This window comes from Mugil cephalus, chromosome 1 (assembly GCF_022458985.1).
Source record: "Mugil cephalus isolate CIBA_MC_2020 chromosome 1, CIBA_Mcephalus_1.1, whole genome shotgun sequence".
Lineage (NCBI taxonomy): Eukaryota > Metazoa > Chordata > Actinopteri > Mugiliformes > Mugilidae > Mugil > Mugil cephalus.
Genome location: NC_061770.1, coordinates 40,781,447 through 40,789,831, shown reverse-complemented (window position 1 = coordinate 40,789,831; position 8,385 = coordinate 40,781,447). Strand labels below are relative to the sequence as shown.

At 37.5% G+C, this 8,385-nt stretch overlaps 1 long non-coding RNA gene across 1 annotated transcript; it reads right to left on the bottom strand.

Annotated features, from left to right (window-relative positions):
* Positions 1 to 4,873: 4,873 nt before the first annotated feature.
* LOC125015313 lies at positions 4,874 to 6,515 on the bottom strand. The gene is made up of 4 exons (XR_007113583.1): positions 6,391 to 6,515; positions 6,155 to 6,301; positions 5,904 to 6,011; positions 4,874 to 5,774 (listed from the first exon to the last, which is right to left on the bottom strand). It is a non-coding gene; the product is annotated as an uncharacterized LOC125015313 (long non-coding RNA).
* Between the last annotated feature and the right edge of the window lie 1,870 nt (positions 6,516 to 8,385).

Here is an 8,385-nt window from a genome sequence, read left to right as displayed (position 1 = left end):
TTTAAGTTTAAGTTTTTTCTTGGGTTTGGTCTCTGTGAGGGACCGAGCTGCAAAGCAAGAGGAGTCGCAGGTGGATTTTGAAAAATAAGGGCTTTATTTACCCCAAAAAAAATTTAAAAACAAGCAATTACTTCTAGGCCTATATAGAGGTCAAATAAACAAAAATTAACTCAGGCTATAAAACTGAAGTCACCAGGCAAACCAACGAACAGGCCAAGTACACAAAAGGGGGAACATCATAAAACACTAAAACTAACAAAAGAACACAGGACAGTTAATTTACCAGTTAAATAAACATCATATTAAACCAAACTCAAACTATTCAAATAACCAAATTTAACCTAATTAAATACACCAGACTAGTTAAACTAAATAACCCCAATCCCCCCCTGCTGTAGCAGGCTCTTGGTATGGTCTTATTGGCACTTCCTGTATTTAAACAGACAACCATCTTAATATAATGTAAAATATACAAAAGATAACTAAATGTTATGCACTAACAAATAGAACTAATGTATTTTCAACATATTCTAAATAAACCATAAATATGCTGTGTGAACTGAAAATGTATGTGTGGTCATTTACATGTTTGTGTATGTGCATATGAATGTAGAAGTGTCACAAACTAAAGTGTGTCGGTGTGCAGGGGTTATCAATTTTGTTGTGGCTACAGGGCTGCTAGTGCGGCCATCACACTCTCAGAGAAATGGTTATTATCTGTTTCACTTCAAGGGATAAACCAGTTGATGTTGGGAGAGTCAGGTGGATACGCACCTGGCCGTCAGGTTATACAAACACATGCGCACACTCTCTTGGAAACATGTGGTGTCAACTTCTATTAATCTGTTCAATACAAAACATTTTGCCCCGAGCAACAATGTCAGCACTTGATCCGATGGTTCCTCTTTGGTTGACTTGAGAAATGCTTTCTTTGTGCACATGTTTACTGTACTTTAAACATCAGGTGATGTGATGAGGGACATGAGGGCAACAAAACTATTTGTTCATAACATTTGTCTGAAAAGATAATCTTGGCTGGAATCTTTGAGCTGCCTGACAATCGCGTCAAACAAGCACATTTCAGGAAGTGTGGACGTCACGACTGAAGACTGTTATGAAATGACATATATTGCATTTATTTACTCAGTCAAATGTTAAAACAGAGAGCAAACCATGATTTCACAAAAATTAAAGCTGCACAGGATATTACACAGATCAACAGAGACAGATTTGAACTACAGCTGTTACAGTTTAGTGTGATGCTGCTCTAACAGTTTTATTAACGTGGAAATGCTTTGCAGTCTTTCTTCTTTGTCCTGTAGTTGTTCACTTGTTCTTTCGATCTTCCTGTTGATGTAAGCCGCGGAATTCACCAAGAAATCCTTTACCATGTCCTTCAGTTCAGACTCATCAGACATTTCCCTCACCAGCTTCAAAATAGAAACAAGCCGACCTTTGGCTTCCTCAAATGCATCTGAAATAGTTTCAACTCTTATCTTGTGTACCGTCTGATGGAGGAGAAACAAAAACAACTTTTTACACACAATAAAATTCCAAATAATGGTTCTTTTGTGCCTGCACACACAACACACTCACCACTTGTGAAGAGACTGAATATAAAGTGAATGAAGATTAAACACACACCTTATTTATAAGTAGTTCTAGTGCTGCTCCCTGATAGTGCTCCTTGAGTGATTCCAGAAATTTCAAAGAAGAAACATTTGAGTGTGGTTGCTTTAGCATTGCATTCTGTAAACGAAGAAAGTTCCAGTTAATTAGCCTGTAACCACTTGCAGTTGATGTAAATGAACATGCACAGATAAATGTGTGAGTGCAAAACAAGATAAGCAACAAAGAATGTACCAGTTTGTCCATGTTACTTGTCTGTGAAGTTGCAACATGAAGCAGACTGAGCAGAGAGAAGATGAGGAAGAGGCCTTTGGAGGTTCTGACTGTAGCCAGTCCTCTGCTGCTGGGTGACACTGATGCTGCCATCACAACTGAAACACAATAAAAACCACTGTGAGAAAAACACAAGAGAAACTTTGTTTGAAGAACAACAGTTTGAAGTAAAGTAAGATTTAATTTACCTGCTGGGTGAATGGAAGGAGAGCTGCTGCTGAGCAGAATGAAGAAATGACACACGACAAATGTTTCAGTGCTTCAGTTCTCAGATTGTACGTGTCACCGAAGACGTGTGTGACCTGTTCTTACACTTTCATTTCTTATATTATTCCGCTTTACAGGAAACATGGCAACAAGTTAAAGATTACTAAAGTAGTAGCTCTGCTCCTGATACCATCATCGCTGCTCTGTAAGGCTTAAATAGTAGAGCATCAACAAAGAGATCAAGAAGGAAGTTTACAAACAGAATCAGATTAAAATGTTTCAATTGAAACAGTGGGAATGGTGCATTCGAATTAGAATCAATTTCACTTTTTTTAAACTATTTAATGTTCCCTATCATATCAGTTATTGGAGGTACGTGATGTGCAGTTAATGAATGAAAATAGTAATAATTGGGAAACAGTCAACGTTTTATATATTCTTGGTATTCTGTATGACTCATTTCCTGCCCTGCATTGTTTGGATACCATGGAGGACATGATGGTATCTTCCTGGCTGTGATGTGCTTTTTTCATTTCTATGTAGCAGTTACACTTTACACAAATATTCCAGTAAATTACTGTTGTATATTGATGTGCTGAAGAAAGAAGTGATCACCACCGACAAGTCTTCTCTTGCATTTTAAAAGGTTAATTAAAAGGAAGAACAATGTCAAAAAAACTCTTGCCGAATCTGAGGGGAGCTTCAGATGCCAATTGTAGAATTCCCTACCACTGAGCTCCAACTCTCTCCTTATATAGACAAAGAGACGCTGACACTTAACAGCTGATACTTTAACACACAACAAATTTTCAATGAGCTTTAACCTAACACTTTTAGACGAACCCTGGAGGAGGAAAATATACTACATTACAAATGTGAAAATGGAACTTGTAGAAGAATCACAGACAACATGTTTCAGTCTTCCACTTAGTGTTGACAACATTAAACTCTGGTATAACAACACACCTCAAATGTTGAAGACTGTCAGGAAATGGTGTATCAGACAAAAAAAAAAGCTTTTATATATTACATTTATTTAAGTTGGATATATTCATATGTATATAAACAACAGGTTATACTGATGTAAAGTACTTTAATTACAGAACTGATTGATAGAAAATAAGCCACTAGTCAGGAGTAAAACTAAATTTAACTAAATTTAGCAAATCAGTCTCTTTAATCATTGCAATAAAAGGTTAAATAACTTAATAAGTAAGTTCTCCTTTACAAGACGTTCCAAGAAAAGTATATATATATATCAAAGAGCATGCATTGACATGTTTTATGTCATATCACACCACTCAGTTACACGTTAAAAACAGAGAGGAAACCATGATTCACAAAAACTAAAGCGGCACAGAGTATTCTACAGATCAACAGAGACAGAGGTGTGAGCTACAGCTGTTACAATTTAGAGTGATGATGCTCTAACAATTTTATCGTCATGTAAATGCTTTGCAGACTTTCTTCAGTGTCATGTAGTTGTTTAGTGTAGTTTTTCATTTTTTGGTCTGTGTATTTCCAGGTTTTCCCCACAAAATCCTGCATCATCTCCAGCAGTTCAGACTCATCAGACACTTCCCCCACCAGCATCAAAACAGAAACAAGATGATCTATGGCTTCACCAAATACATCTGAAACTGTTTCGACTCTTATCTTGTGTGACGCCTGATGGAGGACACACAAATTAATAATTTGTGGAACACACAAATTACAAATAATTGTTGTTTAGTGCCTGCACACACAACACACTCTACACTTATGAAGACACTATATATGAAGTGAAGGAAGATCAAATACACACCTTATTTCTGTCTAGATCTGCTACTGCTCCCTGATAGAGCTCCTTGAGTGATTCCAGAAATTTCCGAGAAGAAGCATCTGAGGGTGTCAAATGCGCTACCATGGCATTCTGTAAATGGAGAAATGAACAAGAATAAACAAAGAATAAAGTTCCAGTTAATTAGCCCGTAACCACTTGCAGTTGATGTAAATGCACATGCACAGATAAATGTGTGAGTGCAAAACAAGATAAGCAACAAAGAATGTACCAGTTTCTCTATTTTACTTGTCTGTAAAGTTGCAACGTGAAGCAGACAGAGCAGAGAGAAGATGAGGAAGAGGCCTTTGGAGGTTCTGACTGTAGTCAGTCCTCTGCTGCTGGGTGACACTGATGCTGCCATCACAACTGAAACACTCTGTGAAGTTGACACAATGAAAACAACTAGAAGAAAAACCTGAGGGAAACTTTTTACTGTTGAAAGTGAAGTAAGATTGAATTTACCTGCTGGGTGAATGGAAGGAGAGCTGCTGCTGACCAGGTGGAGAATGAAGAGATGACAGACAACAAATATTTTATGCGCTTCAGTTGTCAGGTGGTACGTGTCAACAATGACGTGTGTGACTTCACTTTTCTTTCGCTTTCATTTCCCATGGCAACATGAAACACAATAGCACCCTCAGTGCCCTGCCATGTCTCAACAACTTGATGTGGTTGATGTTGTTCTCGATGTTCTGTTTTACATGAAAAGTGCTATGTACATAGAGTAAGTAAGTGTGATAGAAATACTTGTGTCACTTTATAAGGAGTTTCATTTAAAATGTCACCTTCCTTCTCTCTGGTTACAGAAGCAGCCGCCTCCCATTAACCAAGTTAAACTAAAGTAGTAATTTTAGGACATTTGATTCTTCTGTCAATAATGTTCCCTATCACATCAGTTATTGGAGGTGAGTGATGCGTAGTTGAAGAATGAACAAATTAATAATAATTAGGAAACAGTCAACGTTTTATTCTTAGTGTCACGTTCTGTATGACTCACTTGTATTAGTTTGTCTGAGGGAGTGAGCACATCCTGTCCTGCATTGTTTGGATACCATGGAGGACATGATGGTATCTACCTGATTTGATGTGCTTTTTTCGTTTCTATGTAGCAGTTACACTTTACACAAATGTTTAAGTAAATCACAAATGTTACAACAGACCTTATGAATCACAGACAACATGTTTCATTCTTCTACTTAGTGTTGACAACGTTAAACTCTGGTATAATAACACACCTCAAATGTTAAAGACTGTCAGGAAATGAGGTATCAGACAAAAAAAGTTTTTATATATTGCATTTATGTGTTTATTTATATTTATATGTATATAAACAACAGGTTATACTCATGTAGAGCAGTTTAATTAAATAACTGATTGACAGAAGAGTAACCACTAGTCAGGAGTAAAACTAGGTTAAATGCCAAGAAAAGTGTATATATCAAAGAGCATGCATTGACATGTTTTGTGTCCTATCACACCACTCAGACACATGTTAAAAACAGAGAGGAAACCAGGATTCACAAAAACTAAAGCTGCACAGAATTTTACACAGATCAACAGAGACAGAGATGTGAACTTACAGTTCCTCATCTTTGGACTTCTCCAAGTATTCTATTGTTTCATGAATTTCTCGCAGTCTTTCTTCATTGTTATGTAGTTGTTCAGTGTAGCTCTCCATCTTTTGGTTTGTGTAAGTTATGGATTTGTCCACGAAATCCTGCATCATCTCCTTCAGTTCAGACCCATCAGACACTTCCCCCACCAGCTCCAAAACATAATTGAACTGATCTATGGCTTCACCAAATGCATCAGAAACAGTTTCAACTCTCTCCTCATGTGCTGCCTGATGGAGGGAAAAATTTTTTTAACACACATTAAATTACAAATAATTGTTGTTTAGTGCCTGCACACACAACACATGCTCCACCTGTGAAGAAACTGAATATGAAGTGAACGACGATCAAATACACACCTTATCTCTAACTAGATCTTCTACTGCTCCCTGATAGAGCTCCTTCATTAATTCCAGCAATTTCCAAGAAAAAGTATCCGAGTGTGACAACTGCTCCATCATCACATTCTAAAAATGGAGAAATGAACAAGTAGAATGAATGAATGAATAAAGCTCCAGTTAATTAGCCTGTAAAAACTTGCAGTTGATGTAAATGCACATGCACAGATAAATGTGTGAGTGCAAAACAAGGTAAGCAACAAAGAATGTACCAGTTTGTCCATGTTACTTGTCTGTGAAGTTGCAACATGAAGCAGACTGAGCAGAGAGAAGATGAGGAAGAGGCCTTTGGAGGTTCTGACTGTAGCCAGTCCTCTGCTGCTGGGTGACACTGATGCTGCCATCACAACTGAAACACTCTGTGAAGTTGACACAACAAAAACCACTATGAGAAAAACACAAGAGAAACTTTTTACAACTGTTTGAAGTGAAGTAAGATTTAATTTACCTGCTGGGTGAATGGAAGGAGAGCTGCTGCTGAGCAGGTGGAGAATGAAGAGATGACAGACGACAAATGTTTTATGTGCTTCAGTTGTCAGGTGGTATGTGTCAACAATGACGTGTGTGACTTGCTCTTTCACTTTTATTTTGCAAATTATTAATCTTAACAGGAAACACGGCAACATGAAACACAATAGAAATATTCTGACCATAATCCAGTACAACAGCACAAGCTTCAATCAAAATTTCACCACCCTTCTTTGTGGTTACAGAAGCAGCCGCCTCCCATTAACCAAGTTAAAGATCACTAAAGTAGTCATTTTAGGACATTTGGTCTACAAGGCGTAAATAGTAGAGCATGAACAAAGAGGTAAAGAAGGAAGTTTACAAACTGAATCAGATTAAAATATTTGAATTGAAAAAAAAAAATTTAAACAGATACTTTCAGATTAGCATCAGTTTCATGTTTTTAGTGTTTCTATCACACCAGCTTCAGGAGGTACGTGATGTGCAGATAATGAATGAAAAAATAATAATGGTAAGAAAATGTTTGACATATTCTAGGTGTCACTCTCTGTATGACACATCTCTAATTAGTGCGCTTGTATTTGTTTTAATTAGTTTGTTTGAGGGTGTGTGCACATCTTTTCCTCCATAGTTTGGATTACGTGCAGGGCAGGCTGGCATCTACCTGGCTGTCATGAGCCTCTTTACTTTAACATTCATTTCTATGTAGCTGTTTGTCTTTACACAAATATTACAGTAAATTACAAACGTGAAAAAGAAACTTGTGCAAGAATCACAGAAAACGTGCTTGACTTGTATGGTTGTATGATAACTGTCTCAGTACAACAAGCTTTGAAGCTGCACCTTTGATTTTCTTGTCAACTATGTGTGGTGCATATTCCAGAGTCAGAAGGTATCATAAAACTAGAACAGAGTAAACAATTGTACAATTATATCTTTGGATTTCTCTACATGTCGAGACAGGGACAAAGGAACAAAGGACCTGAACAAGACACACCCTGGTCCTTATATCACTTCCCCTGTGACGCTTTATCTCAGGCATAAATATATAAAATATAAGCTTCTAACAGGATCGTTGCAACAATAAATTACATTTTTTGCCATTAGCTAACAGAAACTAATCACAAAACAGCTGTGCTTGTCTTCTCTAATCCTCTGTTTCTTTTAATATCAATATTGCTCAATGGCCACTAATTATAAATCTGTAGAATATTGTGATACTATAGACACTGTCTATGTCTTGTAGTATTTGTATCTTGTAGTCTTCATTTGAAAGTAGAACTGTTTCAGCATAAAACACATGACAACAAACAATAGCATCATCTTGCTTCTGATGATATTCATGCGTGACCAGCTCCTGGACTGGAATGATGTCTGGTTGTTTCCTCTAATTGATGCTGTGTTTCTGTAAAAGGCATCTGACAAATGCTACTTCAGAGAAAATGAAAGTTAACAAGCAAATCACACAGGTGGCTTGTGTTGTGAGTGAGGTGACGACAGGAGCAGCTTATATAAAGTATTAATGCTGTGTCATCTCGTCATTTTTACATTTTCAACCTGTGCAACAGCTCTTCTTCCACTCTTACAGTAGGTAAGATCAGTTTGTTTAACATCAGGTTCATTCTGAATACATTCTACTCTATTATTTTCTCTCACTTTTTTTTTTTTTTTAACCTCGAACAACAATGGCAGTGGTAGGGTCGTGCAGAATCAGAGGAGTGACTGATGGAAACACCAAAGGCCTCTTTCTCATCAAACATAGCATGTTTCCTCCTTAGCCACAACCACTCGCTCGCTCACTCCGCTGCCAGGGACATATTGTTTACAGCGACACTCTGTTCTTTTCCGCGAATGCCCAACTCGCACAGGAAAGCAATGGTGGATTTGCAACAAATCCACAGCAACCGACCTTCAATGGGCGCATCCGGGCGCTCCAGCCTCGCTGCTCAGTTTACGATGCTAACTCCACATATCT